General features: G+C 41.8%; 1 protein-coding gene across 16 annotated transcripts in view; it reads left to right on the forward strand.

The window, feature by feature from the left end:
* Nucleotides 1–17,990, forward strand: part of CHL1 (cell adhesion molecule L1 like) — a 194,568-nt gene that overhangs the window by 54,569 nt on the left and 122,009 nt on the right. For 3 of the 16 annotated variants that reach the window (XM_037904185.2, XM_037904188.2, XM_043551569.1), the window contains exon 3: nt 6,314–6,392. The exons of the other annotated variants lie outside the window; for them this stretch is intronic. The gene's annotated coding sequence lies outside the window, so the exon portion shown is untranslated. The remainder of the gene's footprint in view (nt 1–6,313; nt 6,393–17,990) is intronic. 16 annotated transcript variants of the gene reach the window in all.

Genomic DNA, 17,990 nt, shown 5'->3' on the forward strand with positions numbered 1-17,990 from the left:
GAAGAAAGACACTCTCTTATTATCAATCTCCTGAGCCATCAAGTTTTTAATGTGCCGTATAAAATCAATTTTAAAATGGCATTTATGATTATTATTTTTATTAAGTATTAATGAGTTTGATATATTTCATTATTAGGGTACATAATGGGTGTAAATTTTTAACAGTGAGAGTAATTAATGATTGGAACTACTTACCATGGGTCTTGGTGGATTCTCCATCATGGATAATTTTTTAAAATTAAGATTGGATATTTTGTCTAAAAGCTTTGCTCTAGGGATTATTTTTGAGGAAGTTCTATGACCTCTTTTATACAGGAGGTTAGACTAGATGGTCACAATGCTCCCTTCTGGCCTTGGAACCTATGAAAGAATAGCATTTTTGTGTGTTTTTTCCATAGAGATCTGCACCAGATAGATGCATAAAGAGAGACAGAAAGTAGATTGCTAATATACTATAAATCAAATACATAGATGTTCGTGAAATAACAGAAAAATACAACTGCCAAAATACATGAAACAAATCCCCTGAAAGCTTGTATGTTGTTTTCAAAAAATTGAAACCTGGAATCCTATTTAGATACTGAAATAAGCATGTCTCTAAAGAACCATATGGAAATGTTGAATATTTTGGGGTTAACCAAGAAAAATCAGTAAGAATATGCAACACAGCAATACAAATCACCAGAGGAAAAGTCAATGAAGAAAGCAAATTACATACCCTCTCACTGGAATGACTTTTTGCCCTAAGGAAATCCAGAGCAGGCCATGCTAATGGAAAATTCCAAAGAACAGCAGTTTATAACTCTGCCAAATTATTTAAAAAAAAAATCAATTTTTAGAAAAAAAAAGCTTGTTGTTGAGCTGAATGAGTCTTTAAGCCCTCAAAACCCTAACAACAAAACAAACAAAATGGGGTGTGTGTATAGAACAAAGAATTTAAATGAAATAGGAAAGGCTACCAAGTAGATCAAATACTCATGGGGCAAGTAACTGATCAAACAGTGACTATAATAAATCAAAGCTCCTGATCAAAGTCTAATACATCCTCCCTCAAATGAGCAACTGGTAGAAGTAAACATCAGAGTTAAGTACCTTTGCACCAAACAAAAAAGAGTATAAATGAAATATATATAATCAAAGCAGCCTTTGAGAAACACATCACATATTGCTCTTGCTTATGTGTATTACATACAAGGCAGTGAAATTGGAGATGAAACTTGTTCTTTTCTTCCTTTTTTTGAATGTGAGTATCAGTAAAATAAGACTGGCAACGTTGATTTAAGAAAGACATTTTGCACACAGGTGCTGAGCAAACTCAAGCACAAAGCTCTAATAATACATCTCTGATCTGAGCTGCAAAACACCTACCATGTTACAAACCTAGCACTATGTTGAGCAGAGACGGCCAGTTTTGCTTCATATGATTTTTTTTTTTAAATGCTATGTTTTGCACTAGAGACAGTCTTGATGAGACCACTAAAATTTTTTTCTTTCTGACTTCGGGCATATTTCAGCCCAACTTTTAATGAGCTCAAAGCTAGTCAAATGAATTAGCTTACTGCCTCCTGTCAACCTTAGAATCGCACTTGTTTTAATCAAAGTCGTGAGGATGGAAGCTGCTAATTAACTGGATCAAAATAGCTCATTATGAGGCCTTGGCTCTATAAAGAAATGAGTTTATGAAGGGATGTATCCACTTCCAAAAAATATATGCAGACTGTCCCATAAAAGAAAATTCAAGTGGAAGCTCTTAGGTTCCTTTTTTGCAATTACCGGTAGGTATGATATTCCCTCTTCACTTAGAAAGCAAAATACTGCTAATATCATTTATATTGCTCCCTTCCCCTCCCCCCCACAAGAAACTCTATAAGATCCCCTGCTATTCATGATAAATGCACCTAACTTTCTCCTCCGATGACAGTCAGTCTCTGTTCTGTATATTCAGTCACAAATTAGAATTTGTGCTCGGCTCTGTGCTGACGTACAACTGGACTGGAGCACAAATGGGGTTCAATAAGTGCAGAATTTGATCCTCCATGGTTAAAAGAGCAGATCCTGCTTTTGTTTTATAAGGGGCTCTATTAGCACCGTAACTCTTCGTAGACTCTGCATTGACCTGGTCTGTCCTGAAGATTAATAGACTAGCGCCAGCAGACAGAGCCACCGAGCATCTCAACACTAGTTTTGCAGTCACAATCCAGGGAGCTGATTTATGGGGGTGCTAACTAATACAAACATGCTTCCTGTGCCAATTGCCAGCTCTCTACAGGTCCTTCCCTGCCTTCTTCCTTGTGGAAGTCATGTGGGACTGGAGAAAATCTCTGAGGTCACTTAGATGGAGCGTGAAGAAAGAAAGTAGGAGTAGGGAACAAGGTGGTATACAGTGATTGTGCATGTGGGAAGCTGGAAGGTGAGCAGGGGGCATTGCTGTGACCACAGCCCTTCATTTTCCTGGGGCCTGGGGAAATTCCTCACTCGAGCTGAAAGCTCCATTCTGTACCTGTTGGCCACTATTCCTATTTAACTCATAAGTGTCTAGGGACATTTGACTGACAGTCAGTTGCAGTGACTTTCCCCCCAGCTCCAGAGAGTTGGAGTGGCTGTGTGTGTCGTCCTAATCTCCTTTGGTGACAAAGGGGAAAGGCAGCATTCAAGGGCCATGTAGTCACTTCACAGCAACCACTGAGTAGGGAAGCTCCCCCAGCTCCCATTTCCAGTTGAGCTCTATGGCAATGGAATTTGAATATTCTGTGGAACTCCAGAGGGCTCTGTTCCATGGAGCATAGTGGAGGCAGAAGAATTCCTTCTTATTGCTGTATTTGCTCTCCCTTCCTAGATGAACAGGGGTTTTTCTCAACTGGTACTGTACACATTTTTTTCTGCCTGAATTTGTTGAATGAAATAGAAATTTTTAAACAGTAAATTGACAGGAGACATAAAAATGAACTATGTGTAGCTGTGCCTATGTACTTAGATATTAGTGCTGGCCAACATTTTTGATCAATATTTTTGTACAAAAACTGCTTTTCAACCAATAAAAACATTTTCACAAAAAGTATGCACGGGGTGTGTGTGTGTGTGCGTGTGTGTATAACAGTTCTCAAGGTAGTTTCTTTTAATTTACTGCGAAAAAATGACTCTTTGAACTAAATTACTATCTTTTTAAAATTAATTGTAGTTAATTCATCCACCGCAAGGCTTACATGAAATGCTTTTTATCTCTTAATTAATCTTCATTAGTTGAATTAGAATGAGGTTTTTAGATTTGTGTGTGTATATATAAACAGAAAAACTACATTAAAACAACATTATTGAGGCCGAAAAGTCAAGCACTCAAAAGTTAGGCAATGCCAGAATTAAGGCCACCTTTGCAGCCATAATCTGGCTCCCTTGAGCATATGCATTATGACCCAGTATTTAGTGACATGATCATACTGTTTTTTTTCCACAGGACCTCTGCCTCATTCAGTGCACAGGATGAACTGTACTCAGTTAATGAGCAGTTATTCAATGTTTTGTATTATCCTTGTTGATCTCTATGTGGCCCTTACTGCCTGCCTGCTATTCAAACCCTGTTCTGAAGAAAGAATTATTACTTTCCTCAGTCTATAGTGCTCATTATTATATTATTTAAGTACTTCATAAGGATTAATTAATTTATTTTCACATCCCTGTGGGGGATGATATTCCCATTTTACAGATGGGGAACTGATGCACAGAGAGATTAAGGTCATTAGGATCCACTAATTTTGGGTGCCCAATCTGAGATGCCTGGGAATACTTAGTACTATAGCAATCTCTATATTCAAGCCCAGCTCCCACTGATTTCACTTGCAGTTTTGAATGCTCAGATTGACTTCGAATCAAGCCTGAGGCATCTCAGGTTGGGCACCCAGAAAATGAGGAACACACAATTAGTGACCAACTCAGGAAAGCTTGGTTTCAATTTAAGTGACTTGATTAACATCACACAGGAGTTCTGTGGCAGAAGCAGGAATAGAAGCCAATTCTCCAGGGTAGCATTCAGTTGTCTTATCCATGAGAATGTTCTTTCTTCCTGAGGTCCCCTGCCTTAGTTACTACAAACCTTCCAGATTCTGCAGCAATGAGGCAGGGGTCCTACAGGAAACAGGCTCCTTCAGTACACAACCCTAATTCACCCCCAGAGCAGGCCCTCCCTAGGCATTGAATGAGGTAGGGGTCTTGTTGTGGGGGGCATGGGAAGAAGCCAGTATGTGATCATGTAATATTAGCTCTCATTCCAGGCTCCAGAGGGGGCACAAATTCTTCTGGCTGTTCCTCCCAAGCTCAACCCCTTCTATCCTATTCTCTCCAACCTGTCTCTGGCCCAGTCTTGTCTCTTCCCTGCCCATGCTCCTTGTCCCAATTTCCACGCCTCAGGCTTCTCATCCCAGTCTCCTTGTCCAGCCAGTCCTAGTCTCCCTCCCCAGGCTCACTGTTCAAGTTCCATTCTCCACACTAACTTCCCGTCTCATTTTCCCAACACCCAGGCCAAGTCGTCTTGACAAACCAGTCCCAGTGTCATTCCCACACCAGCTCCTTGCCCCCAGTCTCCTTGCCCAGCCAGCCCCAGTTCTCCTTCCTGGTCCCTTGTTTGATATATTTCTCTCCGTTTCCCTTTCATTGTCTCTCAGCCCTAGTCTTCCTCCCTATGCTCCTCATCCAATCTGTCTAGCGCACATGCTCCACTTGATTCCTTGTCCTAGTCTTTTGCCTGCCAGGTCGCAGTTCTTCCCCAGCACCCCAGCTACTTTTAAGATGTGCCTCTCCTCCCCTGCAACCTACATTCTCCCCCACACTGGTTCCAAGTCCTAGTCTCTTTGTCTGCCCAGTCCCAGTACCCCACCTTCCCCCTAGCTTTGATCTCTGTGTCTCCCCACCAGCCAAGTGCTCCTCATTTCATTCTCTCATTCTAAGTTCCAGCTTACCCTCCCCCTGCACTCCCAGTTCCAGTCTCCTTGTCCAGTCTTTGCTCACTGCACCAGCTCCCAGTCCTAGCTTCCTTGCCCAACTAGGCCCAGTCCACTTGCCAGCCAGTCTGTGTCCCTCCTCCACCTCCCATTCACAGTTTCTCTCTTTCCCCTCCCAATATCACCAGACTCCTTGTCCCAATCTGCTCCTCTCATCTCCCCCAACCATTCTGATACAATCTCATCTGAATCGAGGGGATAAATCTCCTCTCACTGCTGCCTGGCCACCAGCAAGGGGGTTATTGAGAGCACCGGAGATGCAGGCTTTATTCTCTTGGTTCTAGGGTCTGGCCCTAGCCCAACTTGTTATATTACTAGGAAAAGTTCTCTGGGTCCCTGTTGCCCTGGGCTGGAGCATGCTCAGTAGCTCTGTGGGGATGGGCCATGTACAGTCTGGTCCACAGTAGGAGATGTGAGGGGATGGAGATGCCCAGTTGCTCTGTGGGGATGGTGCACGCAGGATGGTCAGCATTAGGACCTTTGAGTAGCTAGACCTTTGTACCCATAGGATGGTATCGTCAACACTTTTTCTGTGAAGTTCTAGTAAGTCTCTGTTGAGAGAGTGTGAATGGCTATTTTTCAATGGTGTAGAACTTGTCTGAATTTGGGTGGATTTTCATGGGGACAGCACATCCCTGACACATAGGCCATGCCCTGGACCAATTTTCAAGTCTTCTCCAAAATATGTGGGTGCTAGAGCATTTCAAAGAACATTTGCAACATGGGCAAAACAACATATTTTCCCCTTGCCTTGTTCTTGGAAATGACTGACTGTTTTGGCTGAAGTTTTCTAATAATAATAAATCTGAGGGAGACAAGCAGCATGGAAAATTTCAATCCAAACTGGTACTTTTGCAAAGATTTAAGAAACTGAAGACAGGGTTTTATATTGGGAAGCCATGTGTGTGGGTGTGTGTGTGCGCACACGTGCGTGCACACACCTAAAATAGACTGGGCTGTTAGCATCATCTATAATTAAGTTTGTCTGACACTGCCCATTGCACACACGTGTACATATAAATAATAAAATAAACATTGGCATGGCCCAGGAAACCTCTTAGCCATTGCTTAATCATTGCATTAGATTGTAAATATTTGTTTGGCATTTGTAAATCTATCCTTAAGTGGAAAAATAAAGGAAATAAGGTTTGTACAGTTAGAAAGTAATGAAGAGCCATTAAAAATAACTAGTGCTAAAAAGCAAGAAAGGGAATGCTTGGAAAAGCTGAACATTTACATATACAGTTGGCTCATCTGGATGATTTGCATCCTATGGCATTAAAGGAGTTAACTAATAAATTTACCTTTGACAATTATTTTAGATAAATCCTGAGGCCAATTCATGCAACTCTTTCTCAACCTAAAGACTGACTGACGTCCTCCTCAGAAGGTTATTTAAAGGTATGCTCTAATTCAGGGGTTCTCCACCATTTTCCTTCTGAGCCCCCCCCCCAACCTGCTATAAAAAACTCCACAGCCCACCTGTGCCACAACAGTTGTTTTTCTGCATATCCAGTAGATTGAAAGCCAGGGCCAGGGTTAGGGGGTAGCAAGCAGAGCAATTGCCCAGGGGCCCCGTGCCACAGGGGGCCCCACAAAGTTAAGTTGCTTTGGCTTCAGTTTCAGCTCCAGGCGGCAGGGCTTGGGCTTCAGCTTCCTGCCCTCAGGGGCCCCTCGCTGAGAACCGCCCCTCTCATTTATCTCCAGGTTTGCTGGAGTTTTTTCCCCCAAATTATGGTTGAAATGGTGAGTTGTTAAACAGTTTGAGAAATGAGCAAACTACAATCTGAAAAATGGGATACTGTAATTTTCTATGAATGATGATAGTAATAAACAGGGAAGAGACTTACATAAGAAATTTGATTATATGAACAGAAATGCTTTGTAAACTAAATTATTATTATTTTCAATATTTTTTTCCATGAGGCATCAGGAGCTTTTCAATCTTTAAATTATGGGAAATTATTTTGTTTTCTGACCGTTTGAAAACCCATTCTGACTGCCTGATGCATTTCTGATTGAATTAGCTGAACTGACATTTTCCAGAAATGAACAAACAAAACAAGCTGGATCAATCTGATTGTGCCGTTACAGGCAGTGTTCATAATTGCAGTCCCTGTGCACTGTGGTCAACCTGGACCGCGGCAGTATGCCAGCTCTTGTTAGTATCAGTCCTCAGTTTTTCCTTTCCAATCGCTTGTGCTTTGCAAAAGTGCTCCTGAGTCCTGACTCCATGTATAGCAAATTAAATCAGGATTTTATCCAAAAGTTACATGGCTTAATATCTGTATAAGTGGACACTTTTTTTCCTCCTTTTTTTTTCATTTCACTGTTCATTGTTTCCATATGGATTTCCTCCTCGTCCCAAAGTGTAGGCTTTTACAATAGGAGTAGTAATAATAAATCATCTGTAGATAGAAGCAGACAAAGATTTTGCTGTCTTGTGGTAATTGTGACTACTGTACATTAATAAAAAAGGCCTCAATACAAAAGGTCACATCTGCAGTGATTAACAATCTAAGGCCTTGTCCACGTACTGATGTTCCACCAGTTTAACTTTGTTTTTAAACCGATGCAAACCTCTGTATATACACTCATATGTCAGGTTTCAGAGTAGCAGCCGTGTTAGTCTGTATTCGCAAAAAGAAAAGGAGTACTTGTGGCACCTTAGAAACTAACCAATTAATAATAATAATAACCAATAAACTGGTTAGTCTCTAAGGTGCCACAAGTACTCCTTTTCTTTTTACTCATGTGTCAGTTCAGTTTTTTATTGGATGAAGCGAAATTAAAATAATTGACTTACAAACTTGCACTAGTTTCACTAAAAACACATTGTTCGTTAAAGTGGTGCAAACTTGTGTGTCAAAAAGGGTCCAGTAAGTCTTAGTAATTTGAATAAAATGCCCTTAAAGAAAATGTCTATTCACATGCAATGTGTGCTGTGAGATTCATTGTCTTTGGAAAGCAAACATAGCATGTCCATCAGTATAGTCAAATATTATAATTTGTCTAGAAATGGCCCTACAGTCAGCAGCTAGGAGCCAGTCATCCAAAGCTTCCTGTGTGTGCAGAGCTCTCTCATTGAAGACTATAGGAGTTCTATGCAGGGAGGATTTATCCCTTAGAATCTGGCCTAGTATTCTTTGCACACTCAAAGCTCCCATTGGTTACACAGGTATTTCTGGGTGCACAAATGTAACCCTTCTGCCCGTCAGAGTTGGCAGCAACAAGGGCCGGGTTCAATATCTAGGGGATCCATTCCAATAACACAATGCAAACCGGCTCGATCCCCCACCCAGTGACCTGGGACAAATATATACCACCGTCGCTGGGCACCTCCAAGAGGCAATACTTCCCCTCTCGCAAGCACCTAGTCTGAGTGTAGCAAAAAGCCTTTTAATAACAGAGAGAAACAATGTGGCATTATGTTGGGGAAACACCACCAACAGGATTCATAACACAACCCATGAGCAACAAATCCACCCCAAGCAAATTAGGGCATGCCCTTTCCCTTTTGTTCTTGAGTCCAGCAACCCCAAAGTCCCAAAAGTCCAATGACCCAAAAGTCTCCGTCCCTGGTCAGGGCAGCCCCAGAGTTCAAAAGTTTATCTACAGAGCTTTACCTCCCAACCTGGGTGGAGATGGGGTGGAGGTAAGAGGTACCTTACATGATCTGAAGCTGACCACCCCACAGATCCATAGGGCTGGGCTCCACTCCGCCAGCCGCCCCACGAACTGCTTCGCTCAGCTCCGCTCTGCGGCCCACAAGCAGCTCCTGCCATCCCACGAACTGCTCCACCAGCCGGTCTACAAGCTGCTCCGCGTCCCACCAGCAGCTCCCGCCGTCCTATGAACTGCTCTACAATATATCTTCAGGCTCCCCCACTACTTAACACAACGCTCAGTGATTTCATCTCTTAGTCAGTTCAGCTCTTTGGTGAAGTCAGCTTGTAGTAGGGGAGCATCAGTGCTGGTGCACTATTAGCCCAAAGTGACCTCAGCAGCCTGTAACTAGACTTCTAATGAAATCAAAATTAGCTCTGATATTCCACAGTGGAGAGAGGAGGAAGTGCAATTAGCATGTAAGGCCCTCACCAAGAAGCCCATACCACCAAGTATTAATACTTGTCCCCAGTCTCTCTCCATTCACAGAGTTTTGGAACCCATGACCCTTGCCTAGCGAGTGCTACTTAGTTGATGGTGAGTCCCTCCATCATAACAAAAGGCCAAGTACAGTTCCAAGCACAGTTACCATAATCAGGGTAATAACAATTTATTCTTCCTGCCCCAATAACAGAGACACTGGGGATCCCACAGCAGCCAAAGTGACCATTTGGGCAGCTATGGCCTCATTCTAGGCGGGGTGGGTGTGCCTATGCAAATGAGATCAGCCCCTGAAGTTCTTTTCCACAATTTGCCACACCTCACCACCAGATGTCAGGGTGGAGCTCATCCTGACACTGCTTACACAAAGAATGCAGGATTAGGTAATTAGGATTTACCTTTCTGCTTCCCCACCTGGAGAAGAAGAACGAAAGATGTAGGTGCAAGAGACAGCAGTGGAAACTTGGAAAAGGCAGTTGTTTTCCTGTCCCTTTATCCTCTATCCTTTATAAGAATTCTGCTTGTCCCTGTGGGCTAATGATAGCCCTGACCCAGCTGAAGCACCTCAGAGATCCAGAATGCTTGGAGTGAAGGGGCTCCCAGGCACATGGAGACTGCTCTTTCATTGCCACACTCTTCCGTGGGTTGTAGTTTATTTCACCACCTCACATACATAAGGGAGTAGAGCTATGACCTGACCTACACATGACCCTCCTTGCCCTTTATGGGACACCAAGTGTGCCTAGGTGAGGAAGGACATAGGATCCCTGTGTTCTCCTGAGAATAGGAACTGCAGTTGTACCTGGCCATTAGGTGAACACACAGATTGGGGATGGGGCAGTCTCCTTATACTCTTCCACCCCTCTGCTCCCCACTCCCCACTGCACAAGTGCGTGAAGGCCAATAACTTAATAGGAGTTGAGTACCTAACCTGCTTAGGCACTCTTGTCAATTCCATTAGGCACACATTTGTCTCGTTAGGTGCCTAAATACCTTTGTAAATCTAACCCTCAGGCATTTTCGCTCCTAAGTCACACTGAAAGTTCAGGAGGAGTCTTTCTCAAGCTCGCCTGTTGAAGCTGTTCCATTGCCTATGAAATACATAAATATTGATTGGAGAAGGGACTGGAACTGGAGAGAGTGGGATGCAACCTCACATCTTGAGCCACCTACCATATAGCTGAGAGGTTAGGGCATTCTTAGGAGATGGGAAAGGTGGTTCAAGTCTCTGCTCCACCTCAAGGACTTGGAGGGAATTGAACCTGGGTCTTCTGCCTTCCAGGTACACTGAGATTTTGGGTATAAGGGGTGGGCACCACCAGCAGCTGCTCTTTCTCCTTCATTTTTTGTGAGAAAGGACTGGCCTGGCTTTGGAGCCTAACCCCTGGAAAGCATTCATTGCTATGGATCCCAAGCGGCAGGAGACACCTTCTGTTAGATACCTTATTCCCTTTCGGGGTGTGGCTTAAGTCCTACCTTTCCCCTCAGCATTTCCTACTGTAGTATAGGCAGCTCCATGCTCAGCATGCTGGCTTCTGTGAATCCCATTCTTAGGTTCCAAATTCTTCCCATGCGTTGTACCGGAGCCTAAGAGTCTAATTCAGGACTGTGGATTCTCCTAGATGGAAAGGGGCCTAAAAGTTAAGTGTTGTGACACTACCTTTGAGTCCCCTTTGTGGCTCTAGCACCTTAATGTCTAAGTATCTTTTGAAAATGGGACTTAGGCGCCTAGGATATTTTCCATTGTTGTTTGTAGTATTGTTGTAGCTGTGTTGTTCCCAGGATATGAGAGAGATGGGGTGGGTGAGGTAATATCTTTTATTGGGCCAACTTATGTTGGTGAGAGAGACAAGCTTTAGAGCTATACAGAACTCTTTTGCAAGTCTGACCTGAAGCTTGAAAAATTTCCATATGAATTAAGAGTTGGCCCAAAGTGATGGTACCTCATTAAGTTGAAGAATTTGGATACTATTATGATTCCTCCAGCTATAATAGGTGGACTTTCTCGAAAGCGTTGGGTTTTTGTAATCTGCTGCATAACATTTAGAAGTACTTGACCGATGATCCGGGTATTCTTGCATATGATCAGAATTGTTGCCTTGCTAAATTTAAAAGAGGGACTATTGGAAAGCCTTGAGATGTAAAAACAGAAAGATAGTACAAAAGAGATGTGTGCATGTGCTGAGAACTCGGAAGAGGCTGCTATGAAATGAATAGTCTCTGGTAACCAGTCATCTGACAATCTCTGGTGTCTGGAAATCACCACTTAGCTACTCACCCTGTCATCATAAGAGACATCTTGGCTCTCTGCTCGTGGTGAGAAACACACCCAATAATAAAGCACTCAGCATTGTATCCTGAATGTGCCATACTGGAAAACAAAAGCATACTGTTTCTGCTCAGAATCTATTGTTTGAATATTAATGAACAAATAGGGGCCTATGAGCATGGTGCCTATGAAACCTCTCATATTAGGCAAGCATTTGTTTCCCACTAAGTGATTTCTGGTTAATGATTAAGTCTCCAATTTGAGTCAGTCTTTGTTGCTGGACACTGGCTATGGGTGAACTAGTTGGGGAGATGTATGCTTTGAAGAATGCTTTATGAAGATAGTATAAAAAGTGCTCAGTCTTTCACTTCCTCTTAATTTTTTAAAGGTGGTATCATAAAATCATGCGAGTTAGAGATGGAAAAGACCTACATGATCATCTAGTCAATAGCCCTGCCACTGTAGGATTGTTCTTTACAGTATATTGATATTTCTTTACATTTCTGTAATTCATACTTATGTAAAAGATATTAATATTGCTTTGTTTTGATTTAGACATAGAGTAAAACAATAGCAAGCTGTAGGAGCCTCAGCATTATTAATAATACAGTCCAATTAACAAAAAATAGCCCAATTTTCTCCATACCACAGAGGCCCTTTTAAGTGAAATTTTGTTTGCCTATCTCAGAACTCCCCAAAAAGAAATCCCCTGAGATAAAGATCCACATTCCCAAGAGAAGTCCCCAGCCTTCCCCAACTATCCGCCCCAATAGATAAGATTTTCAGCTTACTCTAAAGTCAATGAATTTGAGCTCAGTCTGAGCAAATGCAGTGAGTGAATTCCAAAGTAGGAGGGCCCTTGTAAAGCATGCTAACATAACAAAGGAGCGGCAGCTTTCAGTTAGCCAGGTCCTATGTCATTTAGGGTATGCCTACACTGCAGCTGGGAGAGCGCCCCTCAGCCCAGGTAGATGGGGACACACTGGTGGGGCTGGAGCTAGTGAGCTAATAATAGCTGTGTAAATATTTGCAAAAAGAAAAGGAGGACTTGTGGCGCCTTAGAGACTAACAAATTTATTAGAGCATAAGCTTTCGTGAGCTACAGCTCACTTCATCAGATGCATCTGTAGCTCACAAAAGCTTATGCTCTAATAAATTTGTTAGTCTCTAAGGTGCCACAAGTCCTCCTTTTCTTTTTGCAGATACAGACTAACATGGCTGCTACTCTGAAACCTGTGTAAATATTGTCGCTCCAGCAGAGACTTTAGCTAGCCACCTGAGCTCAGACCCAGAGAGTTGGGTGGGCTTGCAAGCCTGAGCTGCCCCATGGGCCACAACCATCTACACAGTTACATTTAGTGTACAATCCTTAGCCCCACTAGTGTGAGTTTGTCTACCTGGGCTGGGAGGCTCCCTCCCAGCTGCATGTAGACTTACCCTTGGGGCCTGATCTAACGCCCACTGAAGTATATTTCAGTGGGAGTTGGAAGACCCATAGGGTTTAATGAGTCACAACCAACCCTTTAAACTCCACCTGGAAACTAACAGACAGCCAGTGAAGATTTTGGAGTCATGTGCACATGGCATGACACACCACTTAACAGGCAAACTGCCACCTTCTGCACTAGGTTCAGTTTCCAAGCTGAATGAAACTGCTGCTCCACAGGGTATGTCTACAATGCAATCACAGGGTGTGATTGCGGTTTATGTAGACATAGCTGAGCTAACTTTGAACTAGCTGGCTTGGGTGCCAGAGCAGTGAAGTTGCAGCAGCATGTGTGTCAGCACAGATTGTTCAAACCTGCTTGCAATTCTGGGTAATGAATTACGGAGGCTGGTCCATGATGAAGTATGCATTGCTGTAGCTTCACTGCTCCACTACCTGAGCTAACTAAATTAAAGATAGCTTAGGAGTGTGTCCATGAGCTGCAAGCAGTGTAGACATACTCTCAGTCAAGAAAGAGAGGAGATTTGAGTTTAATTTACTAAAATATAAAACTTTTCTTCTAATATGAAAGAAAGCTAAATCAAATCAGTTTCACTAATGTTAATCAACTGGCTTCAGAGGAGTTACTCTGGATATTCACTGGGGAAATGGAAACATAATCTGGCCTTTGGTTGTTAATAAAGCATAGAGTTTAATGTCTTGTAAATCCTTCCCAGCGTGGTCTATTATAAGTTACTATCATAACTGAAAATAATGTCCTTCAGTGGTTTTATTTATTAGGAGTTTGCTGCCTTTTGGTAGACCACAGAAGCAATGAATTGAAAGTACAATGGGAAGGTTGCCTATTAAAAAAACTGGAAGCTTTTTTCAATTAGGTATTGGTTTAAAGGGGCTCGGCAGTAAAGTTTTTGAGCCCAGTCCTGCTTTTATTGATGCAATGGGAGTTTTGGCATTGATGTCAACAGGAGTGGGATTGGACCCTTTGTTACTCGTTAAAATAATCTTTTAGAAAGTGCACTTTAATAAAACATGTGGTACAGTTCTTATTACTACAGAGGAAACATTTAGAGGCACAAAAATGGCAACGTTAAGAAAGTGCTTCCAAAACTTTTCTCATTTTTACACAGTATGCCACTATTAACAAGTGAAACCAGCTCTAGATGCCAGTCATTATTAAATGCTTTCTTCAGCAAATGGGCTTGAAGACAAGCATAGCCACTCATCTCCTTCTATAATACTAATGCATTTGACATTTTTTTGTCGTTCCCATGTAGAACTGTAGCCAGTGGACTCCTTGTAGTTTACTGACAATTCGTAGACCCAAAACTTAATTTTTTTGTTTTGTGCAAAAAGTATTAAAACGTAGGGAGGAGGGCGAGGAGGTTAGGAGGGGATTGTTCAGCATTAGACTTAACTTGAGCTTAATTTTCCTCTTCACTCTGGTCCATTTTGTGTTCTCACACTTTGAAAACAACTAAACTGTCTTTTCAGTACAGGGAGTTTGAATGAATGAGCCTGCGTTCACTCCCATTGAAGTCAGCGATCAAAGTCCAATTGCCTTCATTGGGAGCATGAGGGTGCCCTGAGGAAGCGCATACATATAAATAAAATGTATTTTACTCTCACTCTATAAAATATATCAAAAAGAATCACTGCTCAGCCAAAGTAATAAGAACTGGAGAATATGGTTGAAGAGGGAAGGTTAAAGAAATTGAATGTATATAGGTTTTTGTTTGTGAAAGGGTGATAGATATTTTCACCCCATGCTAGTAGTGACACAAGGAGTAAAGGATTTAGGTTATATGAGGACCCAGTTAATGCCCTGAATTCAGTTGTTTGACACACATTAAAGGTGCCCTTTACATACTGTATATGGGATATCAAGAAACAAAGATTGGTCTGGGATGGCATAGGCATCACTCCAGCCCCCACCCCATAGTCTGAAGCAAACTCTGAAATGATAAACACAGGTTCATGTTTACTCCACCCTTTATGTAGTGCAGGGGTCTTTGAGCTGAAATTCACCGGCTCCTAGAATTAATAGACAATGGGTTTCCCCTCCCCTGGTGGTAGCTTGAAAAAGGAGGATTTGAAGTGGGTCATTTGTAATCCCCAGGTACTTCCTAAGAAATCCACTTCACAGGTATTGTTCCAAAAAGTCCTTTGGAGTTCCTAATACCGTCCAGATATAACGCACTACACAGTTGCATTCTTAATACTATGGACTCCAAAGATGTTAAACTTAATTAGATAAAGTTCATTCGGGATATTGCAAGTTATTGTCAGTCTGTCACAATAGGTTCGGTGCTGATTCAGCTGGAGGAGCGACACCTACTGAATCAATAGCCACACTTCTATCAGTATGTTTGGTTTTGCTTGTAGGTAACGCAACCAAATATTGACCAGCACCCACCATTCTTAAGTTATGAAAACTAATTTTAAGACCCAGGTTTAAGTGGATATGGCTTTATAGTCAAGATATCCGACTTTTTAGGCAGTGTATAATACAGCACATGAAATAGACAGTATATTTTTAATATATTAACAAATGCTTGAATAGAAAAAATATAGTGGAGTATTTTGTACAAGACTCATGTAATATCTTTTATTTGGCCCTGACTTAGGGAGGGAAAGGAGGAATCTCCATAGCAGTTGTAGAATTCTTTATATTTTCAGATATTAAATCACATCTGTCTCTGATAACATATATTTCACTTCCCTGTTTCACAGCCTGGAATTAAGATATTTATACAGAAGATAGCTTTACATTCTGAAGATGTATGTTTACCATAGTACTAATAAAGTATTTCCCCCCTGCAAAGTACAAGCAGAGCAAATTGCTTCAGATACATTCTTCTTCATGGAAAACCCAATAAATGATGCTTCAGGGCCTTAATCTCAAGATTAAAAAAATATTTTCTAAAGGTTAGATGTCAGTAGATTTTCACATTTTAGCAGAACTGAAAGCAAAATCAGCAAGAATAATTTCACTTTATAGGAAACTGAAGACAGAGAGGACAACCTCAGAACATCTGTGTACAAAATATTCTGCATTATTTTGCTAGTTTGGGCAAAAGTAGTGTCTGATAAAACCTCCAATCGTATAAACAGAAGCCAAATCTTTGGATCACATCTTCTCCAGTACTTGCTGGACCTCCCTACCCAATCCCTATGAACTGCCCCCCACTCACTATTTATTTCCTGATTTCTCCCCCCCCCCCCATGTATCTTTCTCCCAAATATAAAGTTCAGCACCATCTCAGACCCTCTCCTTAAGTCTCATTCTTTCTGCCTCGTAAGATTGGGAACAAGGGTGTTACAGCAAGTCTGGAAGCCTCACTGTTCGCCAGAATACACCACTTACTGTAAGACACAACTGCCAACCCCTAAGGCCAGGTGGGAAATCTTGGGTACTGTGGGGATTTCCATGAATGTTGCTGTGCAAACAGCTATCAAGTAGCTGGGATTTCAGAGTTTTGTGACTGGTATTCATACCCCTCGTGGGCACACACTAAGTGGTGAAGTGGTTAAATGTGAGTTGGCATAGAGTTTGGCATTAGAAGGATGAGGCGTGCTCGTAGTAATGTTTTTTGAGTGTGAGATGGGCTCTGTGTCCACTGGGATCACATTTGAGTTCCCAAAGGGTGCAGGGTTTGAAGGGACTCTGTGTGTGTTTGGGGGGGGGGGGTGGAGGGAGGAAGAAATGAAGTTCAAAAAAGAACTAGATAAATTCATAGAGGATAAGTCCATCAATGGCTATTAGCCAGGATGTGCAGGAATGGTCTCCGTAGCCTCTGTTTGCCAGAAGCTGGGAATGAGCGACAGGGGATGGATCACTTGACGATTACCTGTTCTGTTCATTCCCTCTGGGGCACCTGGCACTGGCCACTGTCGGAAGACAGGATCCTGGGCTAGATGGACCTTTGATCTGACCCAGTAGGGCCATCCTTATGTTCTTATGTTAAGTGGTTTCTGCAGGTTCTGAGGTTTGGCTAAGCTGTACATAATCAACCAAAAATTTCATCTTTCTTTTAATTTGTCAGCGCCAATTTTAATCTCTATCCACAATAAATGACCTTTGATCTTCTTGCTTAGTTCATGTAGTATGTCTCTAGCACTGTTCGGGGGAGTCCTTGTTCCTGTGAGCTACGGATTGCACATTTCTGTGACATTTTCAGCGGGCAGCCTCACATCCTATCTAGGAGAATAATCACCTCTTTCTCTGCATTAACATTTTGATATGCAGTATCTCTCTGTGAAGTCAAACTTACTAGATGTAAGGCATAATACAGCATTCTAGCACAACTAGGGACCTGGATGACATTGATTTTTCTTATGCAACATTCACAGAGAGAAAAAATTGAGGTTACAGATACAGATCGACAGAAGAGCATGTTATCAATGTATAATTAGTTTGCATTTCTTTGTGTTTCTCTTTTAGGCAGGGGAATTGCATAACTTAATTAATGTGAGTAATACTAATTATTTTGGATCTGTTAGTGCACATGTGATGATGAATAATACAGAGACCACTTTGACACTAAATATATGTATTTTTTATTTTTTTCCTTTCTTTGCCTGAAAAATCTGACTTGAATTGTTATGAAATTGGACGACATGTCTAAACCTATATTCCATAATTGCTTTTTATTGTAATAGCACTTCGAAAAAACACTGAATTGTGCATATTTCTCAGTGGAAAAATAGTTGTCAGTTTTCTGTTATTCCTACAAGTTAAATATTATGCTGACAATTCTCCACTGAGACAAGAAGATGCAAATGGTGAGAAGTTTCTTTAAAATCTTATGCCTAGGCACATATATGTGTGCACGCTAATGACCTGATCCTGTACCATTGGATTAATAGGAGTCTTTTGATTTACTTCCATGGAAGTAGGATGAGGTCGTATGGCTAAGGAAATACCACAAAAAATGCCATGACTATTCAATTGATTTTCTTAAATAACTTTGCTTCACTTTCCATGAACATTGGGACGATTTTCTTCACATGACTGCTTGTAGAAAGCAAATTTAAGCTCGCATGTGTGGGTATTCACACTTGCTATATTTTATATGGCATGGGGACAATGCTTGACACAACAGGGTTCTCAGCTCCCCTATGCACAAACCTATGCACAAAGTCATTTAAACATATAGTCATACAGAGAAGTTACAAT

This window comes from Chelonia mydas, chromosome 7 (genome assembly GCF_015237465.2).
Source record: "Chelonia mydas isolate rCheMyd1 chromosome 7, rCheMyd1.pri.v2, whole genome shotgun sequence".
NCBI lineage: Eukaryota > Metazoa > Chordata > Testudines > Cheloniidae > Chelonia > Chelonia mydas.